Source organism: Hypanus sabinus, chromosome 1 (assembly GCF_030144855.1).
Source record: "Hypanus sabinus isolate sHypSab1 chromosome 1, sHypSab1.hap1, whole genome shotgun sequence".
Lineage (NCBI taxonomy): Eukaryota > Metazoa > Chordata > Chondrichthyes > Myliobatiformes > Dasyatidae > Hypanus > Hypanus sabinus.
In genome coordinates this window covers 214566284-214578766 of record NC_082706.1, presented here as the reverse complement: position 1 = coordinate 214578766, position 12483 = coordinate 214566284, and the positions used below count along the sequence as shown (strand labels likewise).

Genomic DNA, 12483 nt, shown 5'->3' with positions numbered 1-12483 from the left:
CCTATCCATGTCAACTCTATCTATCCCCCTCATAATTTTAAATACCTCTATCAAGTCCCCCCCAATCTTCTACACTCCAAAGAATGAAGACTTTCAACCTTTCTCTGTAACTTATATGCTGAAACCTAGAGAACATTCTAATAAATCTTCTCTGTACTCTCTCTATTTTGTTGATATCCTTCCTCTAATTCGGTGACCAGAACTGTACATAATACTAAAAATTCAGCTTTACCAATGCCTTGGACAATTTTAACATTACATCCAAACTCCTATACTCAGTGCTGTGATTTATAAAGGCCAACATACCAAAAGCTTTCTTCGCCACCCTATCCACATGAGATTCCACTTTGAGGGAACTGTGCACCATTATTATTCCTAGATGACTCTGTTCTGCTGCATTCTTCAATGCCCTACCATTTACCATGTACGTCCTATTTGGATTATTCCTACCAAAATGTAGCACCTCACACTTAACACCTTTGAACTCCATCTGCCATCGTTCAGCCCACTCTTCTAACTGGCCTAAATCTCTCTGCAAGCTTTGAAAACCTACTTCATTATCCACAACGCCACCTACCTTAGTATCATTTGCATACTTACTAATCCAATTTACCAACCCATCATCCAGATCATTAATGTATATGACAAACAACATTGGACCCAGTACAGATCCCTGAGGCACACCACCAGTCACCGGCCTCCAACCTGACAAACAGTTATCCACCACTACTCTCTGGCATCTCCCATCCAGCCACTGTTGAATCCATTTTACTACTTCAATGTTAATACCCAACGATTGAACCTTCCTAACTAACCTTCCATGTGGAACCTTGTCAAAGGCCTTACTGAAGTCCATGTAGACAACATCCACTGCTTTACCCTCATCAACTTTCCTGGTAACCTCTTCAAAAAATTCAATAAGATTTGTCAAACATGACTTTCCACACACGAACCCATGTTGACTGTTCCTAATCAGACCCTGTCTATCCAGATAATTATATATACCATTTCTAAGAATACTTTTCATTAATTTACCCATCACTGACGTCAAACTGACAGGCCTATAATTGCTAGGTTTACTCTTAGAACCCGTTTTAAACAATGGAACCACATGAGCAATACACCAATCCTCGGGCACGATTCCCGTTTATAATGACATTTGAAATATTTCTGTCTGAGCCCCTGCTATTTCTACACTAACCTCCCTCAAGGTCCTAGGGAAATATCCTGTCAGGACCCAGAGATTTATCCACTTTTATATTCCTTAAAAGTGCCAGTACTTAAAAGTGCCTCTTTAATTGTCATAGTTTCCATAACTTTCCTACTTGTTTCCGTTACCTTACACTATTCAATATCCTTGTCGTTAGTGAATACCGAAGAAAAGAAATTGTTGAAAATCTACCCCATCTCTTTGGGCTCCACACATAGCTGTTCATTTCTTTCTTAAGATTCTTCTTACATTCTTTATATTTCTCAAGCACTTAATTTACTCCATGCTGCCTATATTTATTGTAGCTACCTCTCTTTTTCCTAACCAAGTTTCCAATATCTGTTAAAAACCATGGCTCTATCAAACTTTTAACCTTTCCTTTCAACCTAACAGCAACATAAAGATTCTGTACTCTAAAAATTTCAGAAACATAGAAGCATAGAAAATAGGTGCAGGAATAGGCCATTTGGCCCTTAGAGCCTGAACCACCATTCAGTATGATCATGGCTGATCATCCAACTCAGAACCCTGTACCTGCCTTCTCTCCATACCCCAGAACCCTTTAGTCACAAGGGCCATATCTAACTCCCTCTTAAATATAGCCAATGAACTGGCCTGAACTGTTACCTGTGGTAGAGAATTCCACAGATTCACCACTCTCTGTGTGAGGAAGTTTGTCGTCATCTCGGTTGTAAAAGGCTTCCACTTTATCCTTAAACTGTGACCCCTCGTTCTGGACTTCCCCAACATCGGGAACAATCTTCCTGCATCTAGCCTGTCCAATCCCTTTAGAATTTTATACGTTTCGATAAGATCCCTCCTCAATCTAAATTCCAGCGAGAATAAGCCTATTTGATCCAGTCTTTCTTCATATGAAAGTCCTGCCATCCCAGGAATCAATCTGGTGAACCTTCTTTGTACTCCCTCTATGGTAAGAATGTCTTTCCTCAGATTAGGGGATCAAAACTGTACACAATACTCCAGGTGTGGTCTCACCAAGGCCTTGTACAACTGCAGTAGAACCTCCCTGCTCCTGTATGTGAATCCTCTTGCTATGAATGCCAACATACCATTCTCCTTTTTCACCGCCTGCTGTACCTGCATGCCCACTTTCAATGAATGGTGTACAATGACACCCAGGTCTTGTTGCACCTCCCCTTTTCCTAATCGGCCATCATTCAGATAATAATCTGTTTTCCTGTTCTTGCCACCAAAGTGGATAACCTCGCATTTATCAACATTAAACTGCATCTGCCATGAATTTGCCCACTCACCTAATCTATCCAAGTCACCCTGCATCCTCCTCACAGCTAACACTGCCACCCAGCTTCGTGTCATCCGCAAACTTGGAGATGCTGCATTTAATTCCCTCATCTAAATCATTAATATATATTGTAAACAACTGGGGTCCCAGCACTGAGCCTTGTGGTACCCCACTAGTCACTGCCTGCCATTCTGAAAAGGTCCTGTTTACTCCCACTCTTTGCTTCCTGTCTGCCAACCAATTCTCTATCCACATCAATACCATACCCCCAATACTGTGTGCTTTAAGTTTGCATGCTAATCTCCTGTGTGGGACCTTGTCAAAAGCCTTTTGAAAATCTAAATATACCACATCCACTGGCTCTCCCCTATCCACTCTACTAGTTACAATCTCAAAAAATTCTGTAAGATTTGTCAGACATGATTTTTCTTTCACAAATCCATGCTGGCTTTGTCCAATGATTGCACTGTTTTCCAAATGTGCTGTTATCACATCTTTGATAACCGACTCTAGCATTTTCCCCACCACCGATGTCAGGCTAACCGGTCTATAATTCCCCGGTTTCTCTCTCCCTCCTTTATTACAAAGTGGGGTTACATTAGCCACCCTCCAATCCTCAGGAACTAATCCAGAATCTAAGGAGTTTTGAAAAATTATCACTAATGCATCCACTATTTCTTGGGCTACTTCCTTAAGCACTCTGGAATGCAGACCATCTGGCCCTGGGGATTTATCTGCCTTTAATCCCTTCAATTTACCTCACACCACTTCCCTACCAACATGTATTTCCCTCAGTTCCTCCATCTCATTAGACCCTTGGTAGCCTACTATTTCCAGAAGATTATTTATATCCTCCTTAGTGAAGACAGAACCAAAGTAGTTATTCAATTGGTCTGCCATGTCCTTGTTCCCCATGATCAATTCACCTGTTTCTGACTGTAAGGGACCTACATTTGTCTTGACCAATCTTTTTCTTTTCACGTCTCTATAAAAGCTTTTACAGTCAGTTTTTATGTTCCCTGCCAGCTTTCTCTCAAAATCTTTTTTCCCTTTCCTAATTAAGCCCTTTGTCCTCTTCTGCTGGTCTCTGAATTTCTCCCAGTCCTCAGGTGTGCCACTTTTTCTGGCTAATTTGTATGTTTCTTCTTTGGACTTGATACTATCCCTAATTTCCCGTGTCAACCACGGGTGCACTACCTTCCCTGGTTTATTCTTTTGCCAAACTGGGATGAACAATTGTTGTACTTCATCCATGCGATCTTTAAATGCTTGCCTTTGCATATCCACTGTCAGCCCTTTAAGTGTCATTTGCCAGTCTATCTTAGCTAATTCACGTCTCATACCTTCAAAGTTACCCTTCTTTAATTTCAGAACCTTTGTTTCTGAATTAACTATGTCGCTCTCCATCTTAATGAAGAATTCCACCATATCATGGTCACTCTTACCCAAGGAGCCTCGCACGACAAGATTGCTAAGTAACCCTTCCTCATTGCTCAATACCCATTCTAGAATGGCCTGCTCTCCAGTTGGTTTCTCAACATGTTGGCTCAGAAAACCATCCCGCATACATTCCAAGAAACCCTCTTCCTCAGCACCCTTACCAATTTGGTTCACCCAATCTATATGTAGATTGAAGTCACCAATTATAACTGCTGTTCCCTTATTGCACACATTTCTAATTTCGTGTTTAATGCCATCCCCAACCTCACTACTACTATTAGGTGGCCTGTACACAACTCCCACCAGCGTTTTCTGCCCCTTAGTGTTATGCAGCTCTACCCATATCGATTCCACATCCTCCAGGCTAATGTCCTTCCTTTCTATTGTGTTAATCTCCTCTCTAACCAGCAATGCTACCCCACCTCCTTTTCTTTCCTGTCTATCCCTCCTGAATATTGAATATCCCTGGATGTTGAGCTCCCGTCCTTGGTTACCCTGGAGCCATGTCTCTGTGATCCCAACTATATCATATTCATTAATAACTATCTGCACATTCAATTCATCCACCTTGTTACGAATGCTCCTCACATTAACACACAAAGCCTTCAGGCTTGTTTTTACAACACTCTTAGCCGTTGTACAATTATATTGAAAGTGGCCCTTTTTGATTTTTGCCCTGGATTTGCCTGCCTGCCAGTTTCACTTTTCATCTTACTACTTTTTGCTTCCATCCTCATTTTACACCCCTCTGTCTCTAGTTCCCATCCCCCTGCCACATTAGTTTAAATCCTCCTGAACAGCAGGACTTACTTGACTTATTTCTATTTTCCTCTTCCTCGACCCTAACACCCTGGTTTCTTTCCCCTTGCCGACTCAGTTTAAACCCTCCCTAACAGCTATATTAAACAATCCCGCCAGGATATTAGTACCCTTGGAGTTCAGGTGTAACCCATCATTTCTGTAGAAGTCATGCCTTCCCCAAAATAGATCCCAGTAATCTAAGAATTTGAAGCCTTGCATTAGTTACTTAGCCACACATTCATCTGCTTAATTCTGCCCATCTTACCATCATTAGCACTTGGCTCAGGTGGTAATTCTGAGATTATTACTCTGGAGGTCCGGCTTTTCAATTTTCTTCCTCGCTCCCAATAATCTTCCTTCTGGACCTCCTCTCTTTTTCTGTCTATGTCATTGGTACCAACATGTATCAAGACTTCTGGTTGCTCGCCCTCTCTCCTGAGAATACTCTGGACCCGATCCGAGATATCTGGCACCCTGGCACCAGGGAGGCAACACACGATTCCAGTATCCTTGTCCGGCTCGCAGAATCTCTTGTCTGTTGCCATCACAATGGAATCCCCTATAACGACTGCATTTCTCTTTGCTTTCTTGATCACAGCACTGGGCAGAGTGCCAGAGTCCCATTCGTTGTGGTCTTTCTCTGACTGGTCAACCTCTCCAACAGTTTCTAAAACTATATATCGATTCCTGAGGGGGACTGTCATGGCGGTGCTGTCCATTATTTCTCTATAGGTACTATTGATCACCACCTCACTTTCTCCAATTAGCTGTAGGTCATCAAGTTGTTGCTCCAGATCCCTCACATGATCCCTAAGGAGCTTCATCTTATTGGATCTGGAGCAGATGTAATCCTGTGAGAGGCTGGGAGTCTCCCAAGATCCCCACATCTGGCACTTTCCACCTTTAAATGACCACCATTTCTCTATTACATCCTTCCCATAAAACAAATTGTCCCAGTCTACTCCTTCTAAATCCTTTCGCATTGCCTCAAAGTTAGCCTTTCTCCAATCAAAAATCTCAACCCTGGGTCCAGTCCTATCCTTCTCCATAATTATATTGAAACTAATAGCATTGTGATCACTGGACCCGAAGTGATCCCCAACACATACCTCCATCACCTGACCTATTTCATTCCCTAACAGAAGATCCAACACTGCCCCTTCTCTCGTTGGTACCTCTATGTATTGCTGCAAAAAACTATCCTGCACACATTTTACGAACTCCAAACCATCCATCCCTTTTACAGTATGGGCTTCCTAGTCTATGTGTGGAAAATTAAAATCTCCCACAACCACAACCCTGTGCTTACTACAAATATCTGCTATCTCCTTGCAAATTTGCTCCTCCAATTCTCGCTCCCCATTAGGTGGTCTATAATACACCCCTATAAATGTTACTACGCCTTTCCCATTCTTCAATTCCACCCAAATAGTCTCCCTAGATGAGCCCTCTAATCTATCCTGCCAGAGCACCGCTGTAATATTTTCTCTGACAAGCAATGCAATACCTCCCCCTTTTGTCCCTCCGATTCTATCACACCTGAAGCAACAAAATCCAGGAATATTTTGTTGCCAATCACACCCGTCCTGCAACCATGTTTCACTAATAGCTACAACATCATTTTTCCAGGTATCAATCCATGCTCTAAGCTCATCCACCTTTCTTACAATGCTCCTAGCATTAAAATAAGTGCATTTAAGAAATTCTCCACCTCTTCCTCTGTTTAGCTCTTAACAGTACAAAGAACTTTGTCTTCTTTTTCTTCCTTCTCCCATACATCTGTTCCTACACTCTGGTTCCCCTCCCCTCTCATACCTAGTCTAAATCCACTGGAGCCTCTCTAGCAAACCTACCTGCAAGAATATTTGTCCCCCTCCAGTTCAGATGTAAACTGTCCCGCTGGAACAGGTCCCACCTTCCCTGGAAAACTGCCCAATTATCTATAAATCTGAAGCCCTCCCTCCTGCACCATGTCTTCAGCCACGTGTTGATCTGCACTATCTTACTATTTCTAAACCCACTTGCACGTGGCACTGGTAGCAATCCTGAGATTGCTATCCTGGAGGTCCTATCCTTTAACTTGGCAACTAGCTCCCTAAACTCACCTTTCAGGACCTCACTCTTCCTACCCATGTCATTGGTCCCTACATGGACCACAACATCCAGCTGCTCACCCTCCCTCTTGAGAATTCTGTGAACTCGATCCGAGATATCGCGGACCCTGGCACCAGGGAGGCGACAGACCATATGGGATTCTCTATTTCATCCACAGAGCCTCCTATCTGTCCCCTACTATCGTATCCCCTATCACTACTGCTCTCCTCTTTTCCCTCCTTCCCTTCTGAGCTGAGGGTCCAGTCTCAGTGCCAGAGACACAACCACTGCAACTTGTCCCTGGTAGGCCATCCCCACCAACAGCATCCAAAACAGTATACTTATTGTTGATGGGAACAGCCACAGGGGTGCTCTGCTGTTCCTGTCTATTCCCCATCACTCTCCTGAGAGTCACCCAATTACCTGTCTCCTAGGGGTGTCTAGCTCCCTGAAACTCCTGTCTATTTCTGCCTCTGCCTCCCGAATGATCTGAAGTTCATTCAGCTCCAGCTCCCTAACACGGTTTGTCAGGTGTTACGTATTCAGGCAACAATAAATATATGAGTTCGGCAAGGGTTTCTTATAACAAACAACACGTTTATTAAACACCGAAAACAAACCCCCCAAAAGTAAACAAACACTACCGTAACCGGAAACAGCTGCTGAGCGGCTGTTCAAACAGTTCATAAAGTGATATTCCAAAACAGTTCTTTAAAGTGGTATTGCCAAAAGTTCAATATGCTCACAGTCCATTTAAAAGGAGAGACTTTATAGGACGATTTAGGTTCTCTTTCACGTCGCTTGCTTCGATCCCCGACGTCGAAACAGAACGGCTTAAAGGCACTGACCTTTCCTTCTCCACTACCTTCAATCCTTTCTAGTTAAACCTAGGGATTAACACGAAGATAGTCAACGAAATCCTTCTAAATAAGGATCAAACAAAGGTCGCCCCCGTTTCACCGTAGAAAGCGATTCTCCTCGATCTTTAACTTCCAACTTTGAATCTTCACTCTCCTCTAATTGCGAAATAACAGAATCATAAAGAACCTGCTGGCAATGACCTTTTAAACTTTAGGCATTAAATAAAAACTTCATCCTTCAACTAAACTGCGTCATCACTTCAAACACGCAGTGGCATGAAGTCAACTTGGCAAATCCAGCCACGAACTGCCCCTCCTCACAGGGTGGGGTCTACCTTTTATAACCTGTAAAAAAAAACCCGTCACATGATCTCTACTGGCGGGAAAATGATGTCATTCCACCATCACAAGACCATCACCTCAAGTCCAGTACAGCTTCAACCCCAGTCACATGACAAGGGCTCCACTGTCATGTGTCACGAGTACGTAACACAGGAGCTGAAGCTGGATGCACCTTTTGCAGGTGTAGTCATCAGGGACAACTGTGCTCGCCCTGACTTCCCGCATATCGCAAACGGAGCATTCGACTGCCCTAACTGCTGCCTCCATTACCTACTCCTAATCTAATTAGATTAATTAATGGAGCTTACCCGACCTTACCTCACCTGGAGTGAAGCTCGTACTCAGTCTCTGCTGGCTATTTAAATTCTCCCGCTGCCGTATGTATTTCAATAATTATGATATAGTTGGGATCACAGAGTTGTGGCTCCAGGGTGACCAAGGATGGGAGCTCAACATCCAGGGATATTCAATATTAAGGAGGGATAGACAGGAAAGTAAAGGAGGTGGGGTAGCATTGCTGGTTAGAGAGGAAATTAACGCAATAGAAAGGATGGACTTTAGCCTGGAGGATGTGGAATCGATATGGGTAGAGCTGCATAACCCTAAGGGGCAGAAAATGCTGGTGGGAGTTGTGTACAGGCCACCTAACAGTAGTAGTGAGGTTGGGGATGGCATTAAACAGGAAATTAGAAATGCGTGCAATAAAAGAACTGTAGTTATAATGGGTAACTTCGATCTACATATAGATTGGGTGAACCAAATTGGTAAGGGTGCTGATGAAGAGGATTTCTTGGAATGTATGGGATGGTTTTCTGAACCAACATGTTGAGGAACCAACTAGAGAGCAGGCTATTCTAGATTGGGTATTGAGCAATGAGGAAGGGCTAGTTAGCAATCTTGTCGTGCGAGGCCCCTTGGGTAAGAGTGACCATAATATGGTGGAATTCTTCATTAAGATGGAGAGTGACATAGTTAATTCAGAAACAAAGGTTCTGAACTTAAAGAAGGGTAACTTTGAAGGTATGAGACGTGAATTAGCTAAGATAGACTGGCAAATAATACTTAAAGTGTTGACGTTGGATATGCAATGGCAAGCATTTAAAGATCGCATGGATGAACTACAACAATTGTTCATCCCAGTTTGGCAAAAGAATAAACCAGGGAAGGTAGTGCACCTGTGGTTGACACGGGAAATTTGGGATAGTATCAAGTCCAAAGAAGGAACATGTAAATTAGCAAGAAGAAAAGTGGCACACCTGAGGACTGGGAGAAATTCAGAGACCACCAGAGGAGGACAAAGGGCTTAATTAGGAAAGGAAAAAAAGATTATGAGAGAAAGCTGGCAGGGAACATAAAAACTGACTGTAAAAGCTTTTATAGAGACGTGAAAAGAAAAAGATTGGTCAAGACAAATGTAGGTCCCTTACAGTCAGAAACAGGTGAATTGATCATCGGGAACAAAGACATGGCAGACCAATTGAATAACTACTTTGGTTCTGTCTTCACTAAGGAGGACATGACTAATCTTCCGGAAATAGTAAGGGACCGATGGTCTAGTGAGATGGAGGAACTGAGGGAAATACATGTTAGTAGGGAAGTGGTGTTAGGTAAATTGAGGGGATTAAAGGCAGATAAATCCCCAGGGCCAGATGGTCTGCATCCCAGAGTGCTTAAGGAAGTAGCCCAAGAAATAGTGGATGCATTAGTGATAATTTTTCAAAACTCCTTAGATTCTGGATTAGTTCCTGAGGATTGGAGGGTGGCTAATGTAACCCCACTTTGTAATAAAGGAGGGAGAGAGAAACCGGGGAATTATAGACCGGTTAGTCTGACATCGGTGGTGGGGAAAATGCTAGAGTCAGTTATCAAAGATGTGATAACAGCACATTTGGAAAGAGGTGAAATCATTGGACAAAGTCAGCATGGATTTGTGAAAGGAAAATCATGTCTGACGAATCTTATAGAATTTTTTGAAGATGTAACTAGTAGAGTGGATGGGGGAGAGCCAATGGATGTGGTATATTTAGATTTTCAAAAGGCTTTTGACAAGGTCCCACACAGGAGATTAGCATGCAAACTTAAAGCACACAGTATTGGGGGTATGGTATTGATGTGGATAGAGAATTGGTTGGCAGACAGGAAGCAAAGAGTGGGAGTAAACAGGACCTTTTCAGAATGGCAGGCAGTGACTAGTGGGGTACCGCAAGGCTCAGTGCTGGGACCCCAGTTGTTTACAATATATATTAATGATTTAGACGAGGGAATTAAATGCAGCATCTCCAAGTTTGCAGATGACGGGAAGCTGGGCGGCGGTGTTAACTGTGAGGAGGATGCTAAGAGGATGCAGGGTGACTTGGATAGGTTAGGTGAGTGGGCAAATTCATGGCAGATGCAATTTAATGTGGATAAATGTGAGGTTATCCATTTAGTTGTTAACCATAAATGTTAGGTTATCCACTTCGGTTGCAAGAACAGGAAAACAGATTATTATCTGAACGGTGGCCAATTAGGAAAAGGGGAGGTACAACGAGCCCTGGGTGTCATTGTACACCAGTCATTGAAGATGTGCATGCAGGTACAGCAGGCGGTGAAAAAGGCAAATGGTATGTTGGCATTCATAGCAAAAGGATTTGAGTATAGGAGCAGGGAGGTTCTACTGCAGTTGTACAAGGCCTTGGTGAGAACGCACCTAGAATATTGTGTGCAGTTTTGGTCCCCTAATCTGAGGAAAGATGTTCTTGCCATAGAGGGAGTACAGAGAAGGTTCACCAGATTGATTCCTGGGATGGCAGGACTTTCATATGAAGAAAGACTGGATCGACTAGACTTTTACTCACTGGAATTTAGAAGATTGAGGGGGGATCTTATTGAAACGTATAAAATTCTAAAGGGATTGGACAGGCTAGATGCAGGAAGATTGTTTCCGATGTTGGGGAAGTCTAGAACGAGGGGTCACAGTTTAAGGATAAAGGGGAAGCCTTTTAGGACCGAGATGAGGAAAAACTTCTTCACACAGAGAGTGGTGAATCTGTGGAATTCTCTGCCACAGGAAACAGTTGAGGCCGGTTCATTGGCTATATTTAAGAGGAAGTTAGATATGACCCTTGTGGCTAAAGGGATCAGGGGGTATGGAGAGAAAGCATGTACATGGTTCTGAGTTGGATGATCAGCCATGATCATACTGAATGGTGGTGCAGGCTCAAAGGGCTGAATGGCCTACTCCTGCACCTATTTTCTATGTTTCTATATTTCTGACTTGGTTCATTTCACAATACCAGATCATGTACAGCTCCTCCTCTTTTAGGGTTGTCTACATATTGTGTCAAGAAACCTTCTTGAACACACCTAACAAACTCTACCTAGGATTATAGGTGTAGATGAAGCCACAGATCGTGAGAAGCTAGCCATCAGTAGCCTACACCACAGACGACAGGTAGCTGCAGCTACTGTGCTATACAAAATACACACCAGCCTCAGCCCTGCAGTGCTTCGCGCCATGCTGCCTTCATCTTATGAGAAACAGTGCACCACACGATCAAGTTTATCTATGTGTGCTAATGCTGTTTCTAGTCCTGATGCAAGAACCTATAAACTGGATAGAACCTATAAACTGGATAGAAGCTTTCTTCACTGTGCTATCAGAATTTGAAACAGCCTTCTCGATGCTGTGGTTGGAAACATTTGCAACGATGGGGTCCAAGTCTTCAAGAGTCGAGTGTACATTCCCCAATCATCTCTGGGAGGGAAGTCACATGTTTCTTCATAAGCTATCATGAAGGGGACCATGATGGCAATGCTTGGTTGCTGGTAGGTAGGGTTAATACCTGACTTTCAAGAGCATTTGTGAGTTATGTTCTGGCTGGACGTAGTCCTTAAACTGCTGGAGAACAATGTCGAAAGAACAGGTGCTGTTTTCACCCAGTAGGGATAAGTTTTTAGTTCCAAGTGCTCCTGCCATGTTTTGTCACCCTGCAACCTTATCCTTCAATCTCTTTAAATTATGGAGGACAGCATGTGTATAGATGTCTCTACCAACAGACTCCATCATGATCATCATGACTCCAGTATTTTTAATATTTTTTAATGTTTCTTATTTTCTAAATGAATTTTTTGTGTTCTATCACTGAGCAGCAGTGGACCATCTGATTGGCGTATCAACTTTCTCTTTGGGAACTAGTTGACTTGATCAGCATTTCTGAACTTACTATTGTTCACGATTGCACTTAAAAAAAACTGTAGGAAGATGCCAATTGTTATTTGGGAAATTATTCTTGGCATCTCTTGGTGTGGTGTTCTGCATAGGTACAATGGGACAGGAAAAGGATGGTAGGGTGCAGGAACCATGATGTACAAAGGCTGTTGAAAATACAGTCAAGAAGAAAAGAAAAGGTTTAAAAATCTTGGTGGTGATGGGGATCCAGAAAATGATAAGGTTAGCAGGAAGAAACTTAAGAATGAAACTAGGAGAGCTA

At 42.9% G+C, this 12483-nt stretch overlaps 1 protein-coding gene across 3 annotated transcripts in view; it reads left to right on the top strand.

Annotated features, from left to right (window-relative positions):
• avl9 (AVL9 homolog (S. cerevisiase)) overlaps positions 1 to 12483 on the top strand; it is a 274023-nt gene that overhangs the window by 65347 nt on the left and 196193 nt on the right. The gene's annotated exons all lie outside the window — the stretch shown is intronic.